The sequence below is a fragment of the Phyllobates terribilis genome, unplaced genomic scaffold (assembly GCF_046119375.1).
Source record: "Phyllobates terribilis strain yellow unplaced genomic scaffold, ASM4611937v1 Scaffold_11__3_contigs__length_659146591, whole genome shotgun sequence".
NCBI lineage: Eukaryota > Metazoa > Chordata > Amphibia > Anura > Dendrobatidae > Phyllobates > Phyllobates terribilis.
In genome coordinates this window covers 599,554,632-599,582,621 of record NW_027362771.1, presented here as the reverse complement: position 1 = coordinate 599,582,621, position 27,990 = coordinate 599,554,632, and the positions used below count along the sequence as shown (strand labels likewise).

The following is a 27,990-nucleotide window of genomic DNA, read 5'->3' as shown; positions in this document are numbered from 1 at the left end:
AATTGTCTCCTCATTTCCCTGATGTTTACTGACCGTTTGGTAGAAGAAGAGGGGATGCTACACAATCGTAGACAAGGCCAGGAACCAACTTTTTTGAGATGTGTTACTGCCATCAGTTTGTAAATTAGATAATTGTTTCAAATGAAATGGAGAAATGTCCAATGTGGTGGTGTGGGGTGCATGCACGTGTCCTCTTCAGCAAAGTCTCCTGTTCGACAAGTGTCTGACAGTCATTTCAATGGCAACTGACTAACGTCCATCCATCTCTTCTATCTTCACACAGGTATAACATTTCTGCTTGCTGTATCTATGTCATCTGCTGAATCCTCATCTTGAAACTATTTCTATGGTATAATGTGTCTGCTTGCTGTATCTGTGCTCTGTTATTTGATGCATTGTACTCAATATTCACTGTCTGTCCTGCCATCATTGTAGACTTTATCTGATGGTGAAAGGTGTTATACTGTGTCAAGCATAGTGTGCTAGGCCTGTTTCTTTGATCAGCCCTCCACCCCCCTGGTGAGCTGAGCAGCTGGCAATTTAGTCACAAGCAGCTCCCACAATCCCTCTCACCTGATGCTATAGTCCTTCCTATAAATCTAGACATCTCATAAGGGGTGCACGTGGTTTGGGGTGCATGCACGTGTCCTCTTCAGCAAAGTGTCCTGTTCGACAAGTGTCTGACAGTCATTTCAATGGCAGTCATTCAGGGCAGGAGTCAGGTAACTCACACTTTGTACTCTCGTCTAACTATGTACTTTATTCCTGCCTCCATATTCTTGTGTGCTTTTTTCATCCACATTCACCGCCCTATACCCCCTCCATCACCACTCATCCATATCTGCCCCTCTCTCCTTCCCTCTCCCATGTACAGCTCCCATGCTCTTCTGAACTTCATCACAAATCTCACTCTGTCTCATCCAAAGGTATTGCACAAGAAACCATGTCATAAATCCAAAAACTATCTGCTCTTTCTCTTTTTACTGCTACTACTCATTTCAGGGGATATTTCTCCTAACCCCGGACCACCCTCTGCCAACTTGAACCCTTCCCCCACCTCATATCGAAACTCTGCTAACCTTATTAACATCAGCTGTACTCCTTCGTCTCCCTCCTTCAATTGCGCACTGTGGAATCCTTGGTCTGTATGCAACAAGCTTTCTTTCCTGCACAATTACTTTCTGACCAACTCTCTCAATCTGCTGGCCCTCACTGAAACCTAGATCCAGGATTCTGACACTGTCTCCCCTGCCGCTATTTCTCATGGCGGCTTGCATTTTTCCCATTCCCCGAGACCTGCAAACAGACTTGGTGGTGGGGTCGGCATTCTCCTGTCCCCACATTGCACCTTCCAGGTCATCCCCACAGTACAATCACTCTCATTCCCTTCTTTTGAGGTCCACACCATCAGGCTCTTCCATCCCCTCTCCCTCAGAGTAGCGGTCATATACCATCCCCCAGGCTCACCCACCCAGTTCCTTGACTATTTTTCTGCCTGGCTGCCGCACTTCGTGTCCTCAGATTTACCGACCCTTATCCTGGGAGACTTCAACATCCCCATAAACAGCACCACCTCCTCATCCGCATCCCAGCTTCTATCTTTAACCACTTCTCTTGGCCTCTCTCAGCTTTCAACCTCTGAGACACACAAAGATGGAAACACCCTTGATCTGGTCTTTGTCCAGCTTAGTTCAATCCCCCACCTAAATAACTCTCCTCTTCCCCTCTCTGATCATAACATTCTCTCCTTCACGCTCACAAATCCTCACCCGCCACAGCACACTCCTACCTATCACACATTCAGAAATCTAAAAGCCATTAACCCTCATACACTTACAGACTCCCTTCACTCATCACTGTCCCCAATTTCCTCTTTTTCCTGTCCTGATCTAGCTGTAAACCACTACAATGATACTCTCAGAAGCACGCTGGACCAAGTAGCGCCCCTCACCCTCAGAACCTCTAAACACAGAGTAAAACAGCCCTGGTTCACACCGCAAACCCGATTTCTCCAGCGTTGCTCTAGAAGTGCCGAACGCCTATGGAGGAAAACTTGGACACCAGAAAACTTTATCCACTACAAATTTATTTTAAAAATATATAACTCTGCCATTCACCTCGCCAAACAGACCAACTTCACCACCCTAATATCCTCACTATCCAACAACCCCAAAAAACTCTTCGATACCTTTCACTCCCTCCTCAGTCCTAAAGCACAGGCCCCCATCACGGACATTTGTGCCGAGGACTTGGCCTCCTACTTCACAGAGAAAATAGACACCATCCGTCAGGAAATTAGCTCCCAGCCACCAAGTGCCGTGACTCCCATCCCCCCCCCACATCCCTTCTGGATCACTCTTCACATTTGACCCAGTCACAGAAGACGAAGTCTCCAGGCTCCTCTCTTCTTCTCATCCCACTACATGCACCACTGACCCCATCCCCTCTCATCTACTCCAGTCTCTTTCTTCAGTCGTCACTACTCACCTAACTAAAACCTTCAACCTCTCCCTCTCTTCCGGTATTTTCCCCTCCTCCTTCAAACACTCCATCATTACTCCATTATTAAAAAAGCCCTCTCTTAACCCTTCCTGCACAAACAACTACAGACCAGTCTCCAATCTTCCCTTCATCTCTAAACTCTTAGAGCGCCTGGTCTACTCCCGCATTACCAGTTACCTCTCCACTCACTCTCTTCTAGACCCATCACAGTCCGGCTTCCGCCCCCTACATTCTACAGAAACTGCACTCATCAATGTAACCAATGACCGTCTGACAGCAAAACGTAATGGCGATCACTCTCTGCTCATTCTTCTTGACCTCTCTGCAGCCTTCGACACCGTTGACCACCACCTCCTACTCTCTATGCTCCACTCAATCAGCATAAATGACACTGCTCTCTCCTGGTTCTCCTCCTACCTATCTGACCCCTCTTTCAGTGTATCGGTCGCTGGCTCCACTTCTTCCCCCCTTCCTCTCACTATTGGGGTTCCTCAGGGTTCAGTCCTTGGCCCTCTTCTCTTCTCTCTCTACACAGCCCCAATTGGACAGACCATCAGCAAATTTGGCTTTCAGTACCATCTTTATGCTGATGACACACAACTATACACCTCATCCCCTGACCTTAACCCCGCTGTACTACAAAACACCAGTGACTGTCTGGCCGCAGTTTCTAACATCATGTCCGTTGAAACTCAACCTTTCCAAAACTGAACTTCTTCAACTCCCGCCGTCTACTCACCTCTCTAAATCTGACATCTCTCTCTCCGTGTGTGGCACAATAATTATGCCAAGCCAGCAGGCGCGTTGTCTGGGCGTTGTGTTTGACACCAATCTCTCCTTCACCTTCCACATACAATCTCTTGCCCGCTCTTGTCGCTTGCACCTGAAGAAAATCTCTAGAATCCGCCCCTTTCTCACCTTGGAAACAACAAAAACCCTCACTGTTGCCCTGATCCACTCCCGCCTCGACTACTGTAACTCTCTATTAATTAGCCTCCCCCTCACTCGACTTTCCCCCCTCCAGTCCATCCTTAATGCTGCAGCCAGGGTCATCTATTTGGCTAACCGTTACTCAGACTCCTCTGCTCTGTGCCAGTCATTGCACTGGCTGCCCATGAATTATAGGATCCAATTTAAATTGCTTGTTCTCACCCACAAAGCTCTCCACAATGCGGCACCCCCCTACATCTCTTCCCTCATTTCTGTTTATCAGCCTACCTGTTCTCTACGCTCCGCAAGCGACTTTCGACTAACATCCGCACTAATCCGTACTTCCCACTCACGGCTTCAAGACTTCTCCTGAGCTGCACCTATTCTCTGGAATGCTCTACCCCAAGAACTTAGGATGAACCACAAGTTACACAGTTTTAGGCGCTCCCTAAAAACACACCTGTTTAAAGCAGCCTATCACCTTCCCTAATCGAAGTCCTTTTATCTTCTTATAGCCCATCCCTTATTTCTCCAAACATAAGTCTCCACCGAACCAAAAAGCACTACAGATACTGGCTGGTGATGAGCTCATGCAGCCTTTATCTATCCCTCATCCCCTCAAGATGGCTGGACCATCATTGTAAATAAGCCATTGTCCGTTGTGTCACCCCCACCTCATTGTAGATTGTAAGCTCTTACGAGCAGGGTTGTCATTATTTTTGCTGTAACTATTGTATTAGCTTTAGCTATGTTACTTATGACTGTTGTATATGAACCTGTGAATTGTTAAGCGCTGTGGAATATGTCGGCGCTATATAAATAAATATTATTATTATTATTATTATTATGATCTGTGATCTATGATCTATGGGGAATAAAAAATTGCTATAAGCAGGAGAGGAGTAAGGGTATCTAGGGCTCCGGGCAGTTTAGGGTATCATGTGACATGTGACTCTGGTGCACATCTAAAAAGTAAGGAGACGGAACCAGCAGTGTGTAGCACCAAATTTTTTCCCTTATGTAGAGCGTTATAAATAACAATAGAGGACTCTATGTAATAAGGGACAGCACTATACCTAATAAGAGAAGAACTTACTGTATATAATAAGTGACGTCGCTATATACCTGTGTGAAAGGTCACTTTCTTTTTACAACTGCAATCTACGTGATAGACGGAAGCCTGTAAATGATAGAGGCGGTGAAATGTTTATAGCAGAGATCTCTACTTTACAGAGGACTCTTCATCCTGAACATGAAGCAACACTGGCTCCTGATCTTGTGTCTTGTATGTCTGGCAGGGGTAAGTACATGGGGGCTACCGTCCTACCTCTATAAAATTAGCTAATGGCAGAGTTCACAAAGGACCCCTTACATGGGGATTTCTGGGATTTTACATTGATGGCCGTGACAGAACTGGGGGCCTTTGTTCGGCTTCTGGCTGCCATTGCAACCCATTGAACTTGATGAGCTCCACAAAGCGAGCCTTCATCCTCTGTTTTGGCAATTTTTGGAGGTCCTTCTAGAAATGCATGGAGAGAACATAACATGCACGGTGGTCAACTCTTCTTTCCTCTGAGCATACCCAGGGCCCTGCTGTCAAGATACTAATTACACTGTTCAACATATTTTCATGAATTTTTTGTAAATGCATTCAAATGAGGTCATTTACATTTCTATGACCATAAGGGAACAGAATATCACTATATCGCTTAATCATTAGCTCTGGTATTTAAATAGGAGATATGGGGCAATGAAATAAATGAAATACACAATTCATGGTTACAAAGTGAAATTTGCAGAGACCTTCCACGCATTTATTGGAAATTTTTCCGACAATTTTTTCATTACATGGGCCAAAGTACATAATAAATAAGTGCCATGCACTGTAATGCCGTAGCCATGTTGGTTGTGGGCATTACAGTGATTGGCTGGCCGCACAGCGTCATCAGGTCTATATCAGACATGGCGCCGCCATGCTCGTCACAGTCACTCCGGATCAGACAGTGTAGGGAGAGGTGCTGCTGCTGAGCTAGGGAGAGATTTGCTTGTGTATTAGGTAGTGTAGGGAGAAAAACCGTACATTACACATATCCATCTTAACAAACAGTCCTTCTGAGGACTAATCCATCTGCAGAGATATCATGCAGGCAGTGTATATAGGCAGGCAGTGTATATAACAGACTGCAGTGTATATAGCACAAGAGGCTCCATTCCAGTTCTGCCTTCTGCTGCTGTTATATTTCTATAAAAAGGCCCAGGTCTCAGGGGCCAGGATTAATTTTTTTTGCATCTTAATCCTCATTATTTGCTTAAAAAGCAATCCAGAGAACACCGTTTTTCTGCGCCATTTGCTTGTTGGCACTGTTGAATACAGCCAGGTCCTTTCCACATTACAGCGCTAAAAATCCATCTATATAAAACTGTGTTTTCTCCGTCACACGGATCACATATACGTTTTCAGAAAATACTGCCATTTCTGGCCTCCATTAAAAATTTCCTTTAGTGTGTCACTGAAGCAATTCCCAGCGGTTTGCTGTTCAAACTACTTACCTACAGGCCAAGTATTTAAAACTCTGTTTTCTCCGTCACACAGATCACATATAAGTTCGCTCCAAACTCAGTCATTTGTAGTGAGCGTGGAAGATATTGTCCTTCATTTAAAATGGGCAAGGCACGTGGCAAGGGACGAGGAACTGGACGTGATGGTAATGGTGCATGCAGAGGCCGAGGACAAGGCCGTGGGCAAGCCGAAATTGTGCCACAAAAAACACCCACATCTTCTCGCCTGACTTTCCTGTCCCAATTTCTAGGGGACCGCAGCACACCACTATTGAACCCAGAGCAGTGTCAAAAGGTTGTTAGGTGGATAGCGGATAATGCTTCCAGTCACTTAGCTACCACCACACCACCCTGTCTTCCACACGGTCAAGTCTCAGTAGCCGTGAGTCTGGACCACATATTCCTCACCCTGATCCTCTTTCCTTCCACCATGCCGAGTACCCAGAGACAACTGATCCCACACTTGGACACTCTGAAGAGCTGTTCACTTTTCCATTTATAGATTCGGGCCTCTCGCCCGGTGCACTTGAAGCGGGGCAAGAGGAGATCGCGTGTAACGATGCCCAAATATTTGAGCAGCCACGGTCACACGAAGGCGACGGTGGGAAAGTGTCACAAGAGGTGGACGATGATGAGACACAATTGCCAGAAAATCAGGAGGAGGACCAGGGTGCGGAAGTGGAAGACGAGGTGGTGGATGATATAGTAACTGACCCAACCTGGCAGGAGGACATGCAGAGCAAGGACAGCAGCACACAGGGGGAGGGAGGCAGAGCACCCCAACAGGCAGGAAGAAGCAGTGTGGTGGCCGCAGACAGAAGGCAGGCAACCGTTCCCCATAACACCAACACGAAGGAAGTTGCCAGTACAACTGTTAGGTCTTCCCGAGTCTGGTTGTTTTTTAAAGACTCTGCCGATAACCCCAAAAAGGCCACCTGCCAGGCCATCATCTGCAGGAGTGGCAAAACGACCAGCCTGACCACCACCAGCATGATCAGGCACATGGCAGCAAAGCACCCGACTTTGTGGGCCAAACCCCAGAGTCCAGGAACAGTGTCTGCGGGTATCACCATTGCTTCTTCCGCTGTTGTGGATGCAAGCCAATCCTCTGTCCATGGTGCATACAAAGATGCCTCCTGCCCTGCACCTGTCGTTGCACACTCTCAAGTAGCAGCATCAGGAAGCACCTCCATGTCCTTGTCCCAGCGCAGCGTTCAGTTGTCCATACCCCAGTCCTTGGAACGCAAGCGCAAATATGCAGCCAACGCCCCACAGGCCACACTACTAAATTCTCACATTTCATGACTGCTTGCGCTCAAAATGTTGCCTTTTAGGCTTGTGGAGAAGGAAGCTTTCCGCAACCTGATGGCGGCGGCCGTCCCTCGGTACTCGGTCCCCAGCCGCCACTATTTCTACCAGTGTGCCGTCCCCGTGTAGCAGAGGCGAGAAAGCCTTTAAGAGAACTCTTATATGGTGCTTCAAAGATGGAGAGAGACTACCATCTGCTGGCCAAACACAGTCAAGCGGAACCAAGATATACAAGAGAAGTTGAAGAGAGAGCAGATTTAGATGCTCGACCCGATCAGGTGACTTCCAGGAAGGAGTTCCTGGAGATAAGAGGCCAGCGCGCCAAGCCTGAGCAGTTTTTGGCGCCAAGCAGCAGAGAGGAGGAGACGCGTTCTCTGCATGTTGAGAAGCCCCGTGTGGCAGGCCTAAGCCAGAGGTCTGTGAGGTGCCAGAGCCGGGCGCCGGATCGAAGAGCTCCAGATCCCTCACAGATGTGACCCGAGTGCTGAGCCTGCTGAGGAGACTCGGAGCCTGCTTGCGGTGCTGAGTGAGTTCGCGGAACCCGACGTCGCCCGCCGATGAGGTCTGGACCCCCCTACCCAAGGCTTGAGAGATTGCCTCCAACAGCAAAGAAGAGAGGAGTTGAGAGACGGCTGCCCCAGGAAAGTCACGCCAGTGAAGGCAGAGGAGCAGCATACGTGAACAAGGCCTTCACTTCTACTGTTCACTCACGGTACCGGGGCCAATTGGGTTTAGGTACTCAGGTTGGGATGGAAACGGTTGGGGTTAAAGGAGCTCAACGTGATCTAATTGAATTTGTCCGGAAAAGACTTTCGGCCTAGCGGGAATAACCGGTGACCCCCACTAGGGCCATATGCAGAGTTAAAGAACTCACGTTGTGTCTCCCATGACTGAGGGCACCACATTACTTTGAGACTTTGTATCTTGCTAATATTTCAAATTACTATTCATTACCCTTGTTGCCAATCCCTTGTTCAGAATACCTGTTATATATATATATAAACTGTTTATATTCATCTTTGACTGTTCTCGCCTTGTGTCTCTGTGCGTTGCATTCCGGCACCTGCATTACATTTGGCGTAGTCGGCAGGATGCAACATTCAGACGCAGAGATGGCGGAGCAGCCTGTGACTGGGTCCGGCCGGAGCCATATACCCCTGGGGGCTATGCTCAGCCATCTTCCCAAGTTCCCGGGGGATGGCATGTCACTGTGGGACTGGGTAGAAAGACTGAGAAGTATGCTACGTATGTATCCCCTCGATCCCCTAGCCCAGGCGGAACTGGCCCTCCTAACCCTTGATGGAGAGGCCCGGCAGACTGTGATGTACCGCCCACCTGGGGACCGTGACACAGTGGACAAAGTGATAAAAACACCACAGATCTGGGACACTTGTGCCTATGGTTGTTTCAGCGGGTCCAAGGGGAAAATGAGACCATAAATCAGTATGTTAATGCATTGCAGGAAGTGACGGCCCATATCACTAAGAAGGCTCGAGACGGGAACCGAGGACTGGGACCATTAGATGAAGTGTTGCGTGACCAACTGATTGCTGGCTTGAAAGACCCTTCCCTGAGGCATATCTTGAAGGAGCGGCTGCGGTTGAGCCCTGATCTGGGCTTCCTAGAGGTAGGGGCTGAAGCTAGAGTCCTGGAGAAAGAAGTTCCTGTTCTCAAAGCCACAGTTAGAAGTCATGAGGCAATTGCCCCTGGATTCACCAACAAAGAGCCTGATTGGGTACAGGAAATACGTCAGGAAATTCGAGATATTAGGGGTGAGTTGAACGCTATCAGAAAGACCCCTGCTGCCCCCTTGCCGATGGACCGTACCACCCAACGCGAACGGAGACCAGAGCGAGAAAGACGTTCCTACCAGGCCCCAGCACGGCATGTACCCGACCTATCGGTAGAACAAGGGCCAGAGTGTTGGACCTGCGGCGGTAGGGGGCATATCTCCAAAGACTGTCCAAACCGAGAAAGGAGGAGTAGGGGGCAGCCGTTAAACTAAAATGCCCCACGGTTGTGGAGCATACCGTGGCGTCTCGAGCTTCAGAGAGTGGAAGAGGGAGCTCTGAAGACATTGTCTCCGAGAGGCCCATTATCTGGGCTGAATTTAATGGGCAGCGGATCCGCTGTCTAATGGACACCGGGTCTCAAGTGACCACTATGCCTGAGACGTATTTCCAAAGTCACTTTCCTGAAGTTGCTCGTTCCTGGCGGGAACCCACTGTCAAACTGGTGGCGGCTAATCAACTACCTATCCCAGTAGCAGGGGTAGTATGGATGTCTGTCCGGGCATGTGGAAAGGACCTCTGTCGGAAAGGGATCGTACTGACCACAGGGCCCGGAGGCGATGGGCCCATTGTAACCCTGGGCATAAATGTGCTGAAGGAGGTCGGACAGTTCCTGGCTGAGGGCTGTGACAAAAACAACTGGACCCGCGCCACTTGAGACCCAGCTAACAAGAGAGTATTCCAGCATCTCGTGTGGGTCAGTCAAATTCAAAAATTGCCCGCTACCTCTTAGTACCTTGGTAAGGTATCGATACCACCCGAAGCCACAATGACACTGCCACTGGGACAGACTGTACTCACATTACCGGTGCTGGCACATGTGTCCTTAGAAGGCGTGGACATTAAAATTGAACCAATGGAGGGAGAGGAATCGCCCTCTGGACTCCTGGTTGCTCGGACCCTGGCCACCGTGAGGCAGGGTCGAGTGCCCGTGCGTTGCATCAATCTAAGTGGCACGAGTTTACAGTTGTTGCCCCGACAAGAGGTGGCGTGAGTGTGTATAATGCCAGAGGCTCTTACCAGAGCTGATGCTATAGGGCTGGCACCTGTGGAAGGAGAGCCATGGACCCTGGAGGTGTCCCTCAACAGCCAGGAGAATGGAAGAGAACCCTTGGCTGGGCGCCACCTCTTGGAGAAAATGGAGGCTAATCTTACTGAATTTTCTGCTGGACAAGTAAGGCAGATCGAACAACTTCTACAGCGATATCAGGGAGTGTTTGCACAACATGAAGACTATGTCGGGTGCACCGGAACTATACACCGGAAATACTGCTCCCATCCTAGAGAGATATCGGCAGATCCCGCCTCAAATGTACCAGGAGGTGAAAGAGCTGTTGGCCCACATGTTGCGGAACGGCGTGATCCGCGAAAGTCACAGTCCTTGGGCGGCTCCTATCGTGCTGGTCCGGAAGAAGGATGGTACCCTGAGATTCTGTGTAGACTATCGGAAGCTGAATGCCTATACAGTACGGGACTCCTATCCACTCCCCCGAATTGAAGAGTCTCTATCTGCGCTAGGAAGCGCCAAGTTCTTCTCTTCCCTCGACCTGGCCAGTGGCTATTGGCAGGTCCCAGTAGCTGAGAAGGATCGTCCGAAGACAGCTTTTGTTCTCCCTATGGGCCTGTTTGAGTTCAATCGGATGCCGTGCGGGCTAACAAATGCGCCGGGAACCTTTCAAAGACTGATGAAGAGATGCTTGGGGGAATTCAACTTTGAAGCCACTTTAATATATCTGGACGATATAATTATCTATTCCGCTACGTTTGAAGATCATCTCCGCCGACTGGAACAAGTGTTAGAATGGCTTCAAAGGCACGCCCTGAAAATTAAGCCTCGTAAGTGTCGTCTCTTCAAGCGACAAATTGAATATCTGGGGCACACTGTGTCCAGTGCAAGAGTGCACCCCACTGCGGAGAAAGTAGCTGCCGTGCAGAAGTGGCCCACACCCGTCAATCTAAAAGAACTGAGGGCATTTCTGGGGCCCGCTGGATACTACCGCAGATTCATTAAAGACTTCGCTAAGATTGCGATCCCGCTCAATGAATTGCTGAGAGGAACGGCTGGGGGAGTCAAGCGGCAGCCCATTCAGTGGGGCCCAAGACAAGAAGAGGCATTCCGAGCATTGAAAATGGCGCTAATGGATGCCCCAATTCTGGCCTACGCTGACTTTTTGCAGCCTTTTATGTTGTACACTGATGGAAGCTTGCATGGACTAGGAGCAGTGCTGGCTCAAGTGCAAGGAGGAAAAGAGCGGGTGATCGCGTATGCCAGCAGGTCGCTCCGAGATACGGAGAAGAATCCGGATAACTACAGTTTGTTTAAGCTGGAGCTACTGGCACTGGTGTGGGCCATGACCGAGAAATTTGCTGAGTACTTGTCAGGGTCAGAAGTACAAGTACGGACAGATAACAACCCTTTGGCCCACTTGGAGAACGTCAAACTGGGCGCGTTAGCGCAGCGGTGGGTCGCAAGGATCTCCAAATACCAGTATAAAATCGACTATCGGTCCAAGGCCCTGAACACTCAGGCAGATGCCTTATCCCAGGTCACTCAGATGGGGCCGAAGAGGGACAGAGAAGGCAACAAGATTCCGGATTTCAGCCAGTTCACCGCTGCCATGGTCGACGCCCAGGAGACCAGAGAGGAGCCGAGGCCCACTCAAATTCTGGGCCGCTCAAGAGACGAGTGGATACATCTGCAACAATCCGACCAAGAGCTGGCAAAGCTAAGAGAATGGGTCGCCCTTGGTCTAAGACCAGACCAGCAAGCCAGAGCCGCTTCACTTCCAACTACCCTACAAATCCTAGGCCAGTGGGAGAGGCTCTTCCTGAAGGATGGCTTGCTATGCCGAAGAATCCAGCTACCTCAAGAGTTTGATGTTACCTGGCAGGTAGTAGTTCCAGGAGCGCTGGTAACGCAGCTAGCCCAGGAAGCTCATAGAAGAGGTGCTCACTTCGGCGTAGAGAAGACCTTTCGGTGGTTGCAACGACTGGTGTATTGGCCTCAACTGCGGCAAGAAGTCGAGGGGGTCTGCCGAACATGTCGCCAGTGCGAGTTGAACAAGCCCCCGGAACAAAGAGCTCCCATTCAGACCATCCAAACTTCTGCCCCCTTGGAAGTCCTGATGATTGACTACCTGATGATAGGAACTTCATACAATGGTTATGGACACTGTTTAGTCATGACTGATCACTTCACCAAGTTCGCAGTAGTGACGCCTACCAAAGACCAGACAGCAGAAGTCGCAGCTAAGGCCATCTGTCAGGATTTCATCCGGATTTATGGGTGCCCGAAGCAGATACATTCTGACCAGGAGGCCTGCTTCCAAGGACGAGTGATGGATGAACTATACCGCATCAATGGGATCGACCGATCCCGAACAACGCCCTATCACCCTCAACGGAATGGCGCATGCGAGCGCTTCAACCCAACCCTGTTGCAAATGTTGCGAACGCTGGAAGCAGACAAAAAGATGAAGTGGCCCGAATTTGTGTCCGAGCTGGTGTGGGTGTATAATAATCGAGTTCATGCGACTTCTGGCTACACCCCTTACATGTTGCTGTTTGGAAGAAGTGGGCGAGAAATTACTGAACTGGAGCTAGACTCAGAAGACTCCGGCCGGGCAGTAGCCCAAGTACCTGGATTCGAGAACACCAGCGCTGGCTCCATACAGTGAGAAGATTGGTTGCTCAAAAGTTTCAGGAAGTCGAGCATGCAGATCGGCCCCCGACCTCAGGTGGATCACCCCAGCCAGGAGACCGTGTATTGGTAAGGGTCAAACGATTTGGGAGTAAACTGGACCATTGTTGGGAGGCGATACCATATCAGGTGGTGAAGAAGGTTCACCCAGACAACCCAGTCTACGAGGTTAGGCCCGAAGGGGATGACGCCGCGACACCCAGGGTGTTGCAACGCAATATGCTGCGACCTTGCTCCTCTGAAGCAGAAGCCTGTAACGAGGTTGGGCCCTCAAACAAATTGGCTGGAGTGCCACATACAGGAACCTTGGGGGATGAAGAAGGATGGGCCATAATGCAGTTTGGCCCATCAGAACCGTCGATGCCAACCCCGAATAGAACCAAGAATGAGTCGAGAAGTGACTTGCAATCCCCTAGTGGTTGATTCATCAGATATCCCGGAGTCACCTCCGCAGGAAGAGCCCCGCAGAACTGAGCGGGCTAATGCCGGAATTCCTCCTAACCGGTATGCTCAAGAAGAGTTTATCTGGTCTCAGATCCAACAGAAAACGCAGGAGTGTGCTCAACTCCTGTCTGAACTTGCACTGCCTGGAAAGAGACATCAATTCTGCAAGAAATCCACTCGCCCGAGGACTGGCGAACAAAAAGGAGGGAGGAATGTAGCAGAGGCGAGAGAGCCTTTAAGAGAACTCTTATATGGTGCTTCAAAGATGGAGAGAGACTGCCATCTGCTGGCCAGACACAGTGAAGCGGAACCAAGATATACAAGAGAAGTTGAAGAGAGAGCAGATTTAGATGCTGGACCCGATCAGGTGACTTCCAAGAAGGAGTTTCTGGAGATAAGAGGCCAGCGCGCCAAGCCTGATGAGTTTTTGGCGCCAAGCAGCAGAGAGGATGAGACGCGTTCTCTGCGTGCTGAGAAGCCCTGTGTGGCAGGCCTAAGCCAGTGGCCTGTGAGGTGTCACAGCCAGGCGCCGGTGGAAGAGCTCCGGATCCCTCACAGATGTGACCCGAGTGCTGTGGCTGCTGAGGAGACTCGGAGCCTGCTTGCGGTGCTGAGTGAGTTCGCGGAACCCGACGTCGCCCGCCGACAGACGAGGTCTGGACTAGTGTTGAGCCACCCCCGTAGTGTTCGAGTTCGGTTCGGTTCGTCGAACACCCGTGTGTTCGCCGAACTGTTCGTCGAACTGTTCGTCGAACACCTTCGAACACCGTTAAAACCAATGGCAGGCAAACAAAAACACATAGAAACACATAGAAAACACCTTCAAAGGTGTCCAAAAGCTGACAAACTGCTCAGAAGACATAACTAACACATGGAAAAGTGACAAGTACATATAGTCATGCGAAAATAAAAGAGGTGGAGGAGTAAAAGGAGGGGGAGACACAGATATAGGCATGTCATGCCCTTCTAAAATCCAAAAAGTGAGAAGCCGACACGGCCAGTCCGCTCCTGCCCGTGCCACCTCCGTGTCGCCGGGTTTGTGCCAGAGCCGCGGTGAACCCTGACGGCCAGCCCCCCTCTCCCAATACTGGTGCCTGTCCGCTGGTGGGTCGAGCGAGCCCCCCTGTGGTGGAGGCAGCTCTAAGCTTTTTAATTTAAATTGTCTCTCTAATTTGAATGAATACACTTTAAATCTATTTACAAGGATCTATTGGAGGGCAAGTCTCATGCCAGCAGCCGCGGTAATTCCAGCTCCAGTAGCGTCCACTAAAGCTGCTGCAGTTAAAAAGCTTTTATAAGGATCGAGCTCGGCTGTCCACCGCAAGGCATCCTACTGCCAGTCCCAGCCCCTATGCCTTGGGGTGCCTCCTGATGCTCTTCACTAAGTATCCCATGGTCCCGAAGCATTTCCTTTGAAAAAATTAAGTGTCTAAACTACAGGTGGTGTAGCTTGCTTAACAGCCGGGATAATCCGCTGACTAGCAGACACTGCTACTAGGCACAAAGTATTTCCTGGGCTAGATGCAGTTAAAAATTTGTAATTAGATACTCTCGTTGGATGCTGAGAAAGCATTCCATAGAGTCTCCTGGCACGCCATATATGATTCTCTTAAAGAGCTTGGGGTAGGGGTCTAGGGGACCCTTTTATAGCCAAAATCACGGCCCTGTATCGCAATACGTCACCTAGGCTGAAGATAAATGGAACTGTAGCACCCTGAGGGCTCGGTTGCTACAGACGTATTGCACCTCACCCAGAGGTGTGATATCTCACTCTCAGGTAAGGATGGAGTGTGGATCAGGACCCGACACCTGCATGCATTACACCACATTGCCGTGGGGCAGGGCGACCAATATGCCCCTGAGATGGGCACGACAGTCCCTGTCCCTGGCTGGAGTGGGGGGAGGGAACACTGAGGAAGGGGAACCCTGTAGTGCAGGAGCAGGGAGGAAGCAGTTCCTGGGTGCATTGAGAAGGGAGTATAAAAGGTGGGCACCATCTTAGTTCAGTGCAGAGAAGTCTGAGCAGAAGTGGCAGGGAGCAGGGGCTCTGCATGAGCTCTGCTCCGGAGGCGGGCCTAGTAACAGAGGCCCAGTCCTGCAAGAGCGAGAAGGAAGGAAGAGGAGCGGAGAAGGCTCCAGGAACGAGGAATGAAGGGATCCCAGGGGTGCGGACGGGCGAGTCGCCACCGCACGCCCGAATCCACCTGCGTGGAGGGGTCAGGCCAAAGGGGGAGACCGGTCCCCGAACTAGTGGAGGCAGGAAACGACCCTCAGCTAGAAACCGGAGGCTCTGACATTTTATGTGGCGCAGCCCCTTGCTCCACCCGCTAGGAAGGCACCACATAGGGTCAGGGAAACTGGCGCCAAGTTTACCAAGAGGAGGCCCGAGGCAGCCGGACAGAAGTGTTGGTAAGAAAGGCCAGACAAAGGACACACAAAGGGGGTCCTGTGAAGCGCTCCAAAGTTATCTGGGAGTTGTCTGAGCCCCTCACCTGGTGAGCACAGTACGACGTGGGCAGCCGTTACCTGCAGACGTGGTCTGGATAATAAGAACTGTGAGTAAAGGCCCTGAACTGCATCACTGACTCCGTGTCGTTACTGCTGCTGCCCTGCACCATCACCCCCATCCTCCGCATACACTGCCCTGAGGCTATACTCCTCCCGTGGGGAGTTATGCTACGCTCTGCTGCACCCACAACACCAGCCTTAGCGGTCTGCCCTGTAGCGGCGGTTCACTCTGACCGCAATCCACGGGTGGCGTAGTCGGACATTTAAACATCAAAACCACATAAATAGTTCCGCCACTGGTTTGACCGCCCTGAGCCACGGAACCGGATCGCCGCCACGAAGACTACAACCACCAGCATCCACCAAAAAGGGTCCGGCTCCGGGTGTCCCAAGGCCCAGGGGGTGCGTCAGAACATTTTCATCACCTTTCACAATCACCAATGGGACAAGGCAGGGATGTCCTCTGTCCCCTCTCTTATACATCCTAGTGACGGAGCACCTGCTCTCATCAATTCGCCATAACCCCAATATTAGGTGGATTGAGGTGGGAGGCACCGAGTACAAGTGCTCTCTATTTGCTGATGATGTCCTAGTATATATCACTCAATCACATATATCCATCCCTGCTGTTATGGCTGAAATAGATCACTTTGTTACATGGTAAAATTTTAAAATCAATGCAGCGAAGTCTGAGGCCCTCGATGTCTCCCTCCCCAAATCCATATAGGATTCCATCCAGTCCAACTTTCCCTTTGCCTGGCCCTCACAGGGTATCAAATACTTAGGAATTCCTATTCATAGAGACCTCTCCCATCTATGTTATCTTAATTTTGGGCCCTTTATTGAACAATTCCATACAGACCACGGTTGGCAAGTTAGAACTGTAAGATTCACTACGTGAACCACTGGTGTTTTGTGGAAAAGCACATGTACACCGCGTTCCAAATTATTATGCAAAAAGTGTTTAGGAGTGATAAGGGAAGAATTTGTTTGTTTGTCAGTTAAACTCATTGATGGTGATGTGTGTCAGGGCTCTTTATATCACTGTAAGCAATTGCAGACACCTGTGCTAATTAGTTTGGCAGGTGTGTCCAATGAAAGGCAAGACTACTTAAGAAGGCTCTCTCACATTATTAAGCAGCCTACATTTTCTGCCAAAATGGGAAAGAAAAAGGATGTGTCGGCTGCTGAGAAGCAACAAATTGTGGAGTGCTTAGGTCAAGGCATGACTACAATCAACATTGTGCGATGATCAGGATGAAGTGTCTTGGCAATCAAGAAGTATGTAGCTGATTCACAGTACACACGTGTGCGTGCTGATAAGGGCAAATTGAGGACTCTTTCCTACAGGCAATTACGTCAGGTTGAAAGAGCAGCGGCAAAAAAGCCTTGTCATAGCAGCAGACAAGTTTTTGAAGCTGCTTGTGCCTCCAACGTCCCCCGAACAACAAGATGCAGGGTCCTTCAGAGGTTTGCAGCTGTGCATACGCCATCCTGTCGACCTCCTCTATCCACTTCACACAAGCAGAAACGGCTCCAGTGGGCCAAACATTACATGAAGACTGATTTCAAAACTGTTTTGTTCACGGATGAGTGCCGTGCAGCGCTCGATGGTCCAGATGAATGGAGTGGAGGATGGCTGGTTGATGGACACCCCACGCAAACACGGCTACAGCGCCAACAAGGAGGAGGTGGAGTAATGTTTTGGGCTGGAATCATGGGGAGAGAGATTGTCGGCCCCTTTAGGATCCCTGAAGGCGCTAAAGATGAACTCCATAATGTATGTGGATTTTCTCAAACAGCACTTCCTGCCATGGTTCAAGAAGAAGAACCGTGTATTTCACAGCAAGATCATTTTTCTGCATGATAATGCACCATCTCATGCTGCACATAAAACATCTGCATCTCTGGCTGATATGGGCATAAAAGGGGACAAACTTATGGTGTGACCCCCATGCTCCCCTGACCTCTACCCCATTCCGAACCTTTGGAGCATCATTAAAAGGAGTGTCTATGATGGCGGGAGGCAGTTCACATCTAAGCAACAGCTCTGGGAGGGTATTCTGTCCTCATGCAAAACAATTGAAGCAGAAACCATCCAAAACCTGACAAATTCAATGGACGAGAGAGTTCAGAAGCTCCTTTCGAACAAGGGGTCCTATGTGAAAATGTAACATCACCTAGAATAAAGTTTTGAGTTGAAAACTGTTTGATTTCAGTTTCTAACAACCTGCTAATGCTTATAATTTCAAAAATGACTATTTTTTTGGTCTTTATTAAAATGAAAAGGTTGATCGAAAAGTTTGGGGGATCTAAGAGTGTGGCAACCCAGTAGTCATGATTACTTCGAATTCTGAGAATATGAGGGTCATGCTGCAGGTAGTGCAGCAAGAAGGCACTTATGTGTCTTGCGCATCTCGGAGCCCCAAAATTATTTTCCGGGCTAGATGCAGCTAAAAATTATTTTTAATTTTAAATCTGGTGAAGCTTATTATAGATGGCCTAATAGGATCAGTGCTGCACACTGCTACAAAGCCCAAATTATTTTCCAGTCAAGATACAGATAAACATGATTAGTAATTTGAAAGCTTAAAACGGTTGGTAGGGTGATTTTAACCAATCATCAAGCTTTTACTCTCCCCAGGATGACACAGGGGTAGAAAAGTCGTTTCGGATCCATGATTTGTTCATCTTTATGAACATGAGTCTGTCTACATTATCAGTGGAGAGCCGCGTGCGCTTATCTGTCAGCACACCACCAGCAGCGCTGAACACACGTTCAGACAGAACGCTGGCTGCGGGGCATGACAAGATCTCCAAGGCGTAAGTGGCTAGCTCCGGCCATTTATCCAGATTGGAAGCCCAAAAAGAGCAAGGGTCCAGTGACACAGTCGTGGCTTCAATGTTTACTTGGAGATACTCCTGTACCATCGTCTCTAGGCGTTGACTATGTGTCAGACTTCTTGTCTCCTGTGGCCTTGCAAAGAATGGGCTAAAAAAGTGGTGAAATGATTCCGCAAAATTGATGTTACCAGCAGATACTGTGGTTCTGTTACGGTTTGAGTGCTGAACACTTGACGGTCCCACGGTTGGCAAGTTGGAACTGTGAGATTCACTACGTGCACCACTGGTATTTTGTGGAAAAGCACATGTAAGATTCTGCAACAGTCTCTGCTGATACTCCTGCATGCGTGCATCCCTTTCTATGGCAGGAATAATTTCTGCAAATTTACTTTTGTACCGGGGATCTAACAGTGTGGCAACCCAGTAGTCAGGATTATTTCTAATTCTCACAATTCGAGGGTCATGTTGCAGGTAGTGCAGCAAGAAGGCACTCATGTGTGTTGCGCATCCAGGAGCACCAAGTCCCTGTTGTGTTGGTGGCGAGGTAACAATCATGCTTCCTTCCTCTGTCCGCTCCCCCCAACCTTGCACAACAGAAATGTGATCAAGGTCTCCCTCATCTGATGAGTCTTCCATCAGTTCGTCCTCCACTTCTTCCTGGGCTCCTGCACCTTCCTCACTAGTTTGGCTGCTACCATGCGCCCTGGTAAAATCATCTCCCCCACCCTCACATGCCTGCCGCCTTGGTGCTGCCGACCGTCTGGACCTTGCAGATGTTAGCCCTTCCGCATACAACTCCTCCTCCTCTACTTCCTCCACCTCCTCTTGTGCCACCACCTGACTCCGAATTCTGTTTAACATGTGCTCCAGCATGTAAATCACCGGAATAGTCATGCTGATAATGGCATCGTCAGCACTAAACATCTTCGTCGCCATTTCAAAACTGTGCAGAAGGGTGCATAGGTCCCTGATCTGAGACCACTCCTCCAGCGTGATTTGCCCCACCTCTGAATCTCGTTGGCCCAGGCTATACGTCAGAACGTATTGCACCAGGGCTTGTCGGTGCTGCCACAGTCGCTGCAACATGTGCAGAGTTGAATTCCACCGGGTAGGCACATCGCATTTTAGCCGGTGAAGTGGCAGGCCCAACGACTTCTGTAGAGATGTAAGTCGCTGAGCTGCGGGATGCGAACGGCGGAAGTGAGCACACAGCGACCGTGCCCTCTGCAGAAGGCCATCTAGTCTGGGATAGTGGGCTAAAAATTGCTGGACAACCAGGTTCAACACGTGAGCCATACAAGGCACGTGTGTGACATTGCCCCGGCGAAGGGCCGCACCCAGGTTTGCAGCATTGTCGCACACGGCCTTCCCTGGTTTCAGGTCCAGTGGAGACAACCATTCATGAAATTGGTTCTCCAGAGCTGACCACAACTCCTCAGCTGTGTGACTCACATTTCCCAGACATTTCAATGTAAAAACCGCCTGATGACGTTGAGCCCTACTGCCAGCATAGTAAGGAGGTGTGCAGGATCCCTTCTGCGCAGTTAGAAAGCTTGTGGCATGACCAGACAGGCTTTGGGTGCAGGTGGAAGACCGAGAGGAGGTTGAGGAGGCAGAAGCAGTGGAGGAACTTTGACATAAAGAGGATTGACGCACAACTCGTGGGGACGGCAAGACTTGGACAGCAGCCCCTTGTCCTGCTGTCACCATAGTTACCCAGTGCCCAGTCAGCGACATGTAACGCCCCTGTCCATGCCTACTCGTCCAAGTGTCTGTGGTGAAATGCACCCTGTCACACACAGAGTTTCTCAAAGAAGCGGTGATGTTGTGTGCGACATGCTGGTGGAGCGCAGGCACACCTTTCTTTGAGAAGTAGTGCCGACTGGGCATCTGGTACTGGGGCACTGCGACGGACATAAGGTCTCGAAAATCCTCTGTGTCCACCAGGCGGAAAGGCAGCATTTCTGTAGCCAAGAGCTTGCAGATGGTGAAATTCAACCTCTTAGCTTTCTCATGGCTAGGAGGAAATGGTCTTTTACTTGTCCACATCTGAGGGACCGAGGGCTGGCTATTGTGCTTAGACGGGGTTGATAAGGGTGTCCCCGGCAAACTGCCGGTCTGTGAGGAAGATGCAGGCGGACATGTTAGGTTGCCTTGATCCAAAGGTGGTGCTATCGATGTCGGACAGCGCTCAAGACCAGCTGGTGTTACCACCTCCAAAGAAAATGATGACCTGCCAATCACGCTGGCTGTTGCGGGTAAAGAGGTGGCAGGTCTGCGCCCCAAAACAGGTGTGACTGCTGTCCCCCCAGTCACAGAGGATGAAGAGGCCGCGGATGCACAAGATATGGCAGACGGTGGTTGGCCCGGCCGGCTAGGCCGCATTGTAGCACACTGAGCTTCCCACTGCAACTTATGCTTCATGTCCATGTGCCGGTTCATGCATGAAGTACTCAAACTATGTATTTTTTGGCCTCTACTTAGCTTTTGCTGACAAATGTTACAGATAACACGAGTTGGGTCATCTTTATCGATCTGAAAAAATGCCCAGGCTATGCAAGGCTTAGCACCCATGCGACCTGAAGAGCCACCACGACTTGTGGTGAGAGGCAGAGTTGTGTTTGAGGATGCAGTTGTTGACGTGCTTCCAGTACTACGTCTCTGTCCAGGAAGGCGCAACCTGACCTCGTCGTCACTAGCATCTTCCTCCACCTCCTCTGCTGACCTCATCTCTTGGCTGACTGTGGGTTGACAGTAAGTGGGATCTCCGACCTCATCATCATCACCCTGTGCGTTATCATACCCGTCGTCCTCAGAGCCAACCTGTTCCTGCCCTGACAAAAAACTAAAGTTGTCGCTCCAATCAGGTATTTGAGTCTTATCATCGTCTTCCTCATTGTCTCCACCAACAGGAGTTACAGTTTGGGAATGAGGGTCTACATTATGGTCAGAACCTTCTGCGTCTGGTCCTGGATCCGACTCATAAAGATTCTGGGCATCAGTGCAGATCATTTCCTCGTCTGGATTCACAGAAGCGCTGGAGTCGACCTCTGATTCCCAGGCTATAGTATGAGTAAACAGCTCTGCAGACTCAACCATCTGTTCTACCTCATACTCAGACGGGCAGCTGGAGATTTGGGAGCTGTGAGGAAGCAAGTGCGATTTGGGTGACACCTTTGAGGACTGGAGTATTTGTGATGTTGAAGTTGATGTGGAGGAGAGCCCACTTAAAGGAGCACTTGATATCCGTTGAAGCACCTGCTGTTTTTGTGCCTCATCTGGAATTTGTAGCGATTGGCGTGGCCGTAAGAAAGGGATCTTATCACATTGTCCGCTAAAAGAAGTAGACATTTTAGTTTGGCTGGAAGATGGTCTTTCTTCTGCACCTACCCCACGGACACAACCTTTTTTCCCCTTCCCAACACGCCTATTCCCCTTTCCACCAGCAGCAGGCCTTTTTCCACTCATTTTGGTGGTTAACTAATTCACAACTCTGGAGTTGTTTGCACAAAAAAACAATGGATGGTAACCGAGCAGAGCTGAGTGGCCAAACTGTGGTATTAGGCCAAAACTATTGGCTGGGTTAGATGCAGAAAAAAATTATTTTTAATTTGCAACCTGATGGAGGTCAGTATAGATGGACTAATAGACCAAGTCCCACACACCGCTAGAAGCCCAAATATTTTTTCAGAGCTAGATGCAGAAATTTTTTTTATTCAATTTGCAACCTGATGGAGGTCAGTATAGATGGACTAATAGACCAAGTCCCACACACTGCTAGAAGCCCAAATATTTTTTCAGAGCTAGATGCAGAAAAAAATTATTTTTAATTTGCAACCTGATGGAGGTCAGTATAGATGGACTAATAGACCAAGTCCCACACACCGCTAGAAGCCCAAATATTTTTTCAGAGCTAGATGCAGAAAAAAATTATATTCAATTTGCAACCTGCTGGAGGTCAGTATAGAAGGACTAATAGAACAAGTCCCACACACTGCTAGAAGCCCAAATATTTTTTCAGAGCTAGATGCAGAAAAAAATTATTTTTAATTTGCAACCTGATGGAGGTCAGTATAGATGGACTAATAGAACAAGTCCCACACGCTGCTAGAAGCCCAAATATTTTTTCAGAGATAAATGAAGAAAAAAATTATTTTTAATTTGCAACCTGATGGAGGTCAGTATAGATGGACTAATAGACCAAGTCCCACACACTGCTAGAAGCCCAAATATTTTTTCAGAGCTAGATGCAGAAAAAAAATATTTTTAATTTGCAACCTGATGGAGGTCAGTATAGATGGACTAATAGAGAAAGTCCCACACACCGCTAGAAGCCCAAATATTTTTTCAGAGCTAGATGCAGAAAATTTTTTTATTCAATTTGCAACCTGATGGAGGTCAGTATAGATGGACTAATAGACCAAGTCCCACACACTGCTAGAAGCCCAAATATTTTTTCAGAGCTAGATGCAGAAAAAAATTATTTTTAATTTGCAACCTGATGGAGGTCAGTATAGATGGACTAATAGACCAAGTCCCACACACCGCTAGAAGCCCAAATATTTTTTCAGAGCTAGATGCAGAAAAAAATTATATTCAATTTGCAACCTGCTGGAGGTCAGTATAGAAGGACTAATAGAACAAGTCCCACACACTGCTAGAAGCCCAAATATTTTTTCAGAGCTAAATGAAGAAAAAAATTATTTTTAATTTGCAACCTGATGGAGGTCAGTATAGAAGGACTAATAGAACAAGTCCCACACACAGCTAGAAGCCCAAATATTTTTTCAGAGCTAGATGCAGAAAAAAATTATTTTTAATTTACAACCTGATGGAGGTCAGTATAGATGGACTAATAGACCAAGTCCCACACACTGCTAGAAGCCCAAATATTTTTTCAGAGCTAGATGCAGAAAAAAATTATTTTTAATTTACAACCTGATGGAGGTCAGTATAGATGGACTAATAGACCAAGTCCCACACACCGCTAGAAGCCCAAATATTTTTTCAGAGCTAGATGCAGAAATTTTTTTTATTCAATTTGCAACCTGATGGAGGTCAGTATAGATGGACTAATAGACCAAGTCCCACACACTGCTAGAAGCCCAAATATTTTTTCAGAGCTAGATGCAGAAAAAAATTATTTTTAATTTGCAACCTGATGGAGGTCAGTATAGATGGACTAATAGACCAAGTCCCACACACTGCTAGAAGCCCAAATATTTTTTCAGAGCTAGATGCAGAAAAAAATTATTTTTAATTTGCAACCTGATGGAGGTCAGTATAGATGGACTAATAGACCAAGTCCCACACACTGCTAGAAGCCCAAATATTTTTTTCAGAGCTAGATGCAGAAAAAAAATATTTTTAATTTGCAACCTGATGGAGGTCAGTATAGATGGACTAATAGACCAAGTCCCACACACCGCTAGAAGCCCAAATATTTTTTCAGAGCTAGATGCAGAAAAAAATTATATTCAATTTGCAACCTGCTGGAGGTCAGTATAGAAGGACTAATAGAACAAGTCCCACACACTGCTAGAAGCCCAAATATTTTTTCAGAGCTAAATGAAGAAAAAAATTATTTTTAATTTGCAACCTGATGGAGGTCAGTATAGATGGACTAATAGACCAAGTCCCACACACTGCTAGAAGCCCAAATATTTTTTCAGAGCTAGATGCAGAAAAAAATTATTTTTAATTTACAACCTGATGGAGGTCAGTATAGATGGACTAATAGAACAAGTCCCACACACTGCTAGAAGCCCAAATATTTTTTCAGAGCTAGATGCAGAAAAAAATTATTTTTAATTTGCAACCTGATGGAGGTCAGTATAGATGGACTAATAGACCAAGTCCCACACACCGCTAGAAGCCCAAATATTTTTTCAGAGCTAGATGCAGAAATTTTTTTTATTCAATTTGCAACCTGATGGAGGTCAGTATAGATGGACTAATAGACCAAGTCCCACACACTGCTAGAAGCCCAAATATTTTTTCAGAGCTAGATGCAGAAAAAAATTATTTTTAATTTGCAACCTGATGGAGGTCAGTATAGATGGACTAATAGACCAAGTCCCACACACTGCTAGAAGCCCAAATATTTTTTCAGAGCTAGATGCAGAAAAAAATTATTTTTAATTTGCAACCTGATGGAGGTCAGTATAGATGGACTAATAGACCAAGTTCCACACACTGCTAGAAGCCCAAATATTTTTTCAGAGCTAGATGCAGAAAAAAATTATTTTTAATTTGCAACCTGATGGAGGTCAGTATAGATGGACTAATAGAACAAGTCCCACACGCTGCTAGAAGCCCAAATATTTTTTCAGAGATAAATGAAGAAAAAAATTATTTTTAATTTGCAACCTGATGGAGGTCAGTATAGATGGACTAATAGACCAAGTCCCACACACTGCTAGAAGCCCAAATATTTTTTCAGAGCTAGATGCAGAAAAAAATTATTTTTAATTTGCAACCTGATGGAGGTCGGTATAGATGGACTAATAGACCAAGTCCCACACACCGCTAGAAGCCCAAATATTTTTTCAGAGCTAGATGCAGAAAAAAATTATATTCAATTTGCAACCTGCTGGAGGTCAGTATAGATGGACTAATAGAGAAAGTCCCACACACTGCTAGAAGCCCAAATATTTTTTCAGAGCTAAATGAAGAAAAAAATTATTTTTAATTTGCAACCTGATGGAGGTCAGTATAGAAGGACTAATAGAACAAGTCCCACACACTGCTAGAAGCCCAAATATTTTTTCAGAGCTAAATGAAGAAAAAAATTATTTTTAATTTGCAACCTGATGGAGGTCAGTATAGATGGACTAATAGACCAAGTCCCACACACTGCTAGAAGCCCAAATATTTTTTCAGAGCTAGATGCAGGAAAAAATTATATTCAGTTTGCAACCTGATGGAGGTCAGTATAGATGGACTAATAGAATGATGCTATGCCCAAAAGATTTTACTTCACTAGGTGCAGTAAAAAAATTGGTATTCTATACACAGGTGGTATATCTTGCAACACAGATAGGCTACTCCACTGACTAACACACTCTGCAATAGGCCAAAAAGGATTAGCTTTGCTAGATTCAGCCAAATGCTGTGAAAAAAACTTGCACAGCACTGGCACAGACCTGCCTGGCAAAAACTGATAGGAACTGATGTAACCTAGTCCTGAAAAGGACTCCAATTACAATTAGTCTTTACTCCCACAATCTATCTATTTAAGAGCACAGACCTGCTTGATAAAAGTCGTAGGAAATGCTGTAACCTAGTCCTTAAAATGACTGCAATCACAACTATTCCCTACTCCCAAGCTATCTGTATATTTGTGCGAAAATTGGCTTGAAATTAACAAGGTATAGCGCACACAGCAACAGCGGTGCCGTCTAACACGCAGCTGCAGCAGTGAGAAAATGGTGGCGACGGGGAAAATGGCTTGGTCTTATAGGGCAAGGACATGTGACATACACTGCCAATCACACATGCCCTTGCTTGTGTGAAAAAAAGCACTTCGCTCCGTGTGTGCGCTGCTGATAGGCTGACAGATTGCACCTCCCCACTGCAAATGCGGGAAAGAGAAAAAAAAATGGAGATCTTCATTGTTCCTGCAGAGATCCATCCCCTGCCCCTCCCCCCGCCCCGCTGTACACTCAAACTGCGTATTAACATTAATTTTCATCATTACTGAGAAAAAATCCAGTTATGATTTTGGTGCACGAACAGTTATCGAACATAACCTCGAACAGCCAAATTTTTCTCAAATTGTTCGTGTTCGCCGACCGGCTCGAACACCGCCCAAAACAGCTCGAATTTGAGATTGGCGAACAGTTCGAGTAGAACAACGCTCATCTCTAGTCTGGACCCCCCTACCCAAGGCTTGAGAGATTGCCTCCAACAGCAAAGAAGAGAGGAGTTGAGAGACGGCTGCCCCAGGAAAGTCACGCCAGTGAAGGCAGAGGAGCTGCATACATGAACAGGGCCGTCACTTCTACTGTTCACTCACGGTACCGGGGCCAATTGGGTTTAGGTACTCAGGTTGGGAGGGGAACGGTTGGGGTTAAAGGAGCTCAACGTGATCTAATTGAATTTGTCCGGAAAAGACTTTCGGCCTAGCGGGAATAACCGGTGACCCCCGCTAGGGCCATATGCAGAGTTAAAGAACTCACGTGGTGTCTCCCATGACTAAGGGCACCACATTACTTTGAGAGACTTCGTATCTTGCTAATATTTCAAATTACTGTTCATTACCCTTGTTGCCAATCCCTTGTTCAGAATACCTGTTATATACAGTACAGACCAAAAGTTTGGACACACCTTCTCATTTAAAGATTTCTCTGTATTTTCATGACTTTGAAAATTGTACATTCACACTGAAGGCATCAAAACTATGAATTAACACATGTGGAATGATATACTTAACAAAAAAGTGTGAAACAACTGAAAATAGGTATTATATTCTTGGTTCTTCAAAGTAGCCACCTTTTGCATTGATGACTGCTTTGCACACTCTTGGCATTCTCTTGATGAGCTTCAAGAGGTAGTCACCGGAAATGGTTTTCACTTCACAGGTGTGCCCTGTCAGGTTTAATAAGTGGGATTTATTGCCTTATAAATGGGGTTGCGACCATCAGTTGTGTTGTGCAGAAGTCAGGTGGATACACAGCTGATAGTCCTACTGAATAGACTGTTAGAATTTGTATTATGGCAAGAAAAAAGCAGATAAGTAAAGAAAAACGAGTGGCCATCATTACTTTAAGAAATGAAGGTCAGTCAGTCCGAAAAATTGGGCAAACTTTGAAAGTGTCCCCAAGTGCAGTTGCAAAAACCATCAAGCGCTACAAAGAAACTGGAGCACATGAGGACCGCCCCAGGAAAGGAAGACCAAGAGTCACCTCTGCTTCTGAGGATAAGTTTATCCGAGTTACCAGCCTCAGAAATCGCAGGTTAACAGCAGCTCAGATTAGAGACCAGGTCAATGCTACACAGAGTTCTAGCAGCAGACACATTTCTACAACAACTGTTAAGAGGAGACTTTGTGCAGCAGGGCTTCATGGTAAAATAGCTGCTAGGAAACCACTGCTAAGGAAAGGCAACAAGCAGAAGAGACTTGTTTGGGCTAAAAAACACAAGGAATGGACATTAGACCAGTGGAAATCTGTGCTTTGGTCTGATGAGTCCAAATTTGAGATCTTTGGTTCCAACCACCGTGTCTTTGTGCGACGCAGAAAAGGTGAACGGATGGAGTCTACATGCCTGGTTCCCACCGTGAAGCATGGAGGAGGAGGTGTGATAGTGTGGGGGTGCTTTGCTGGTGACACTGTTGGGGATTTATTCAAAATTGAAGGCATACTGAACCAGCATGGCTACCACAGCATCTTGCAGCGGCATGCT

At 47.7% G+C, this 27,990-nt stretch overlaps 1 protein-coding gene across 1 annotated transcript in view; it reads left to right on the top strand.

Annotated features, from left to right (window-relative positions):
- Positions 1–4,629: 4,629 nt before the first annotated feature.
- The window catches only part of LOC141167100 (NXPE family member 3-like), a 128,576-nt gene continuing 105,215 nt past the window's right edge, over positions 4,630–27,990 (top strand). The window contains exon 1 of the mRNA XM_073654451.1: positions 4,630–4,732. The gene's annotated coding sequence lies outside the window, so the exon portion shown is untranslated. The remainder of the gene's footprint in view (positions 4,733–27,990) is intronic.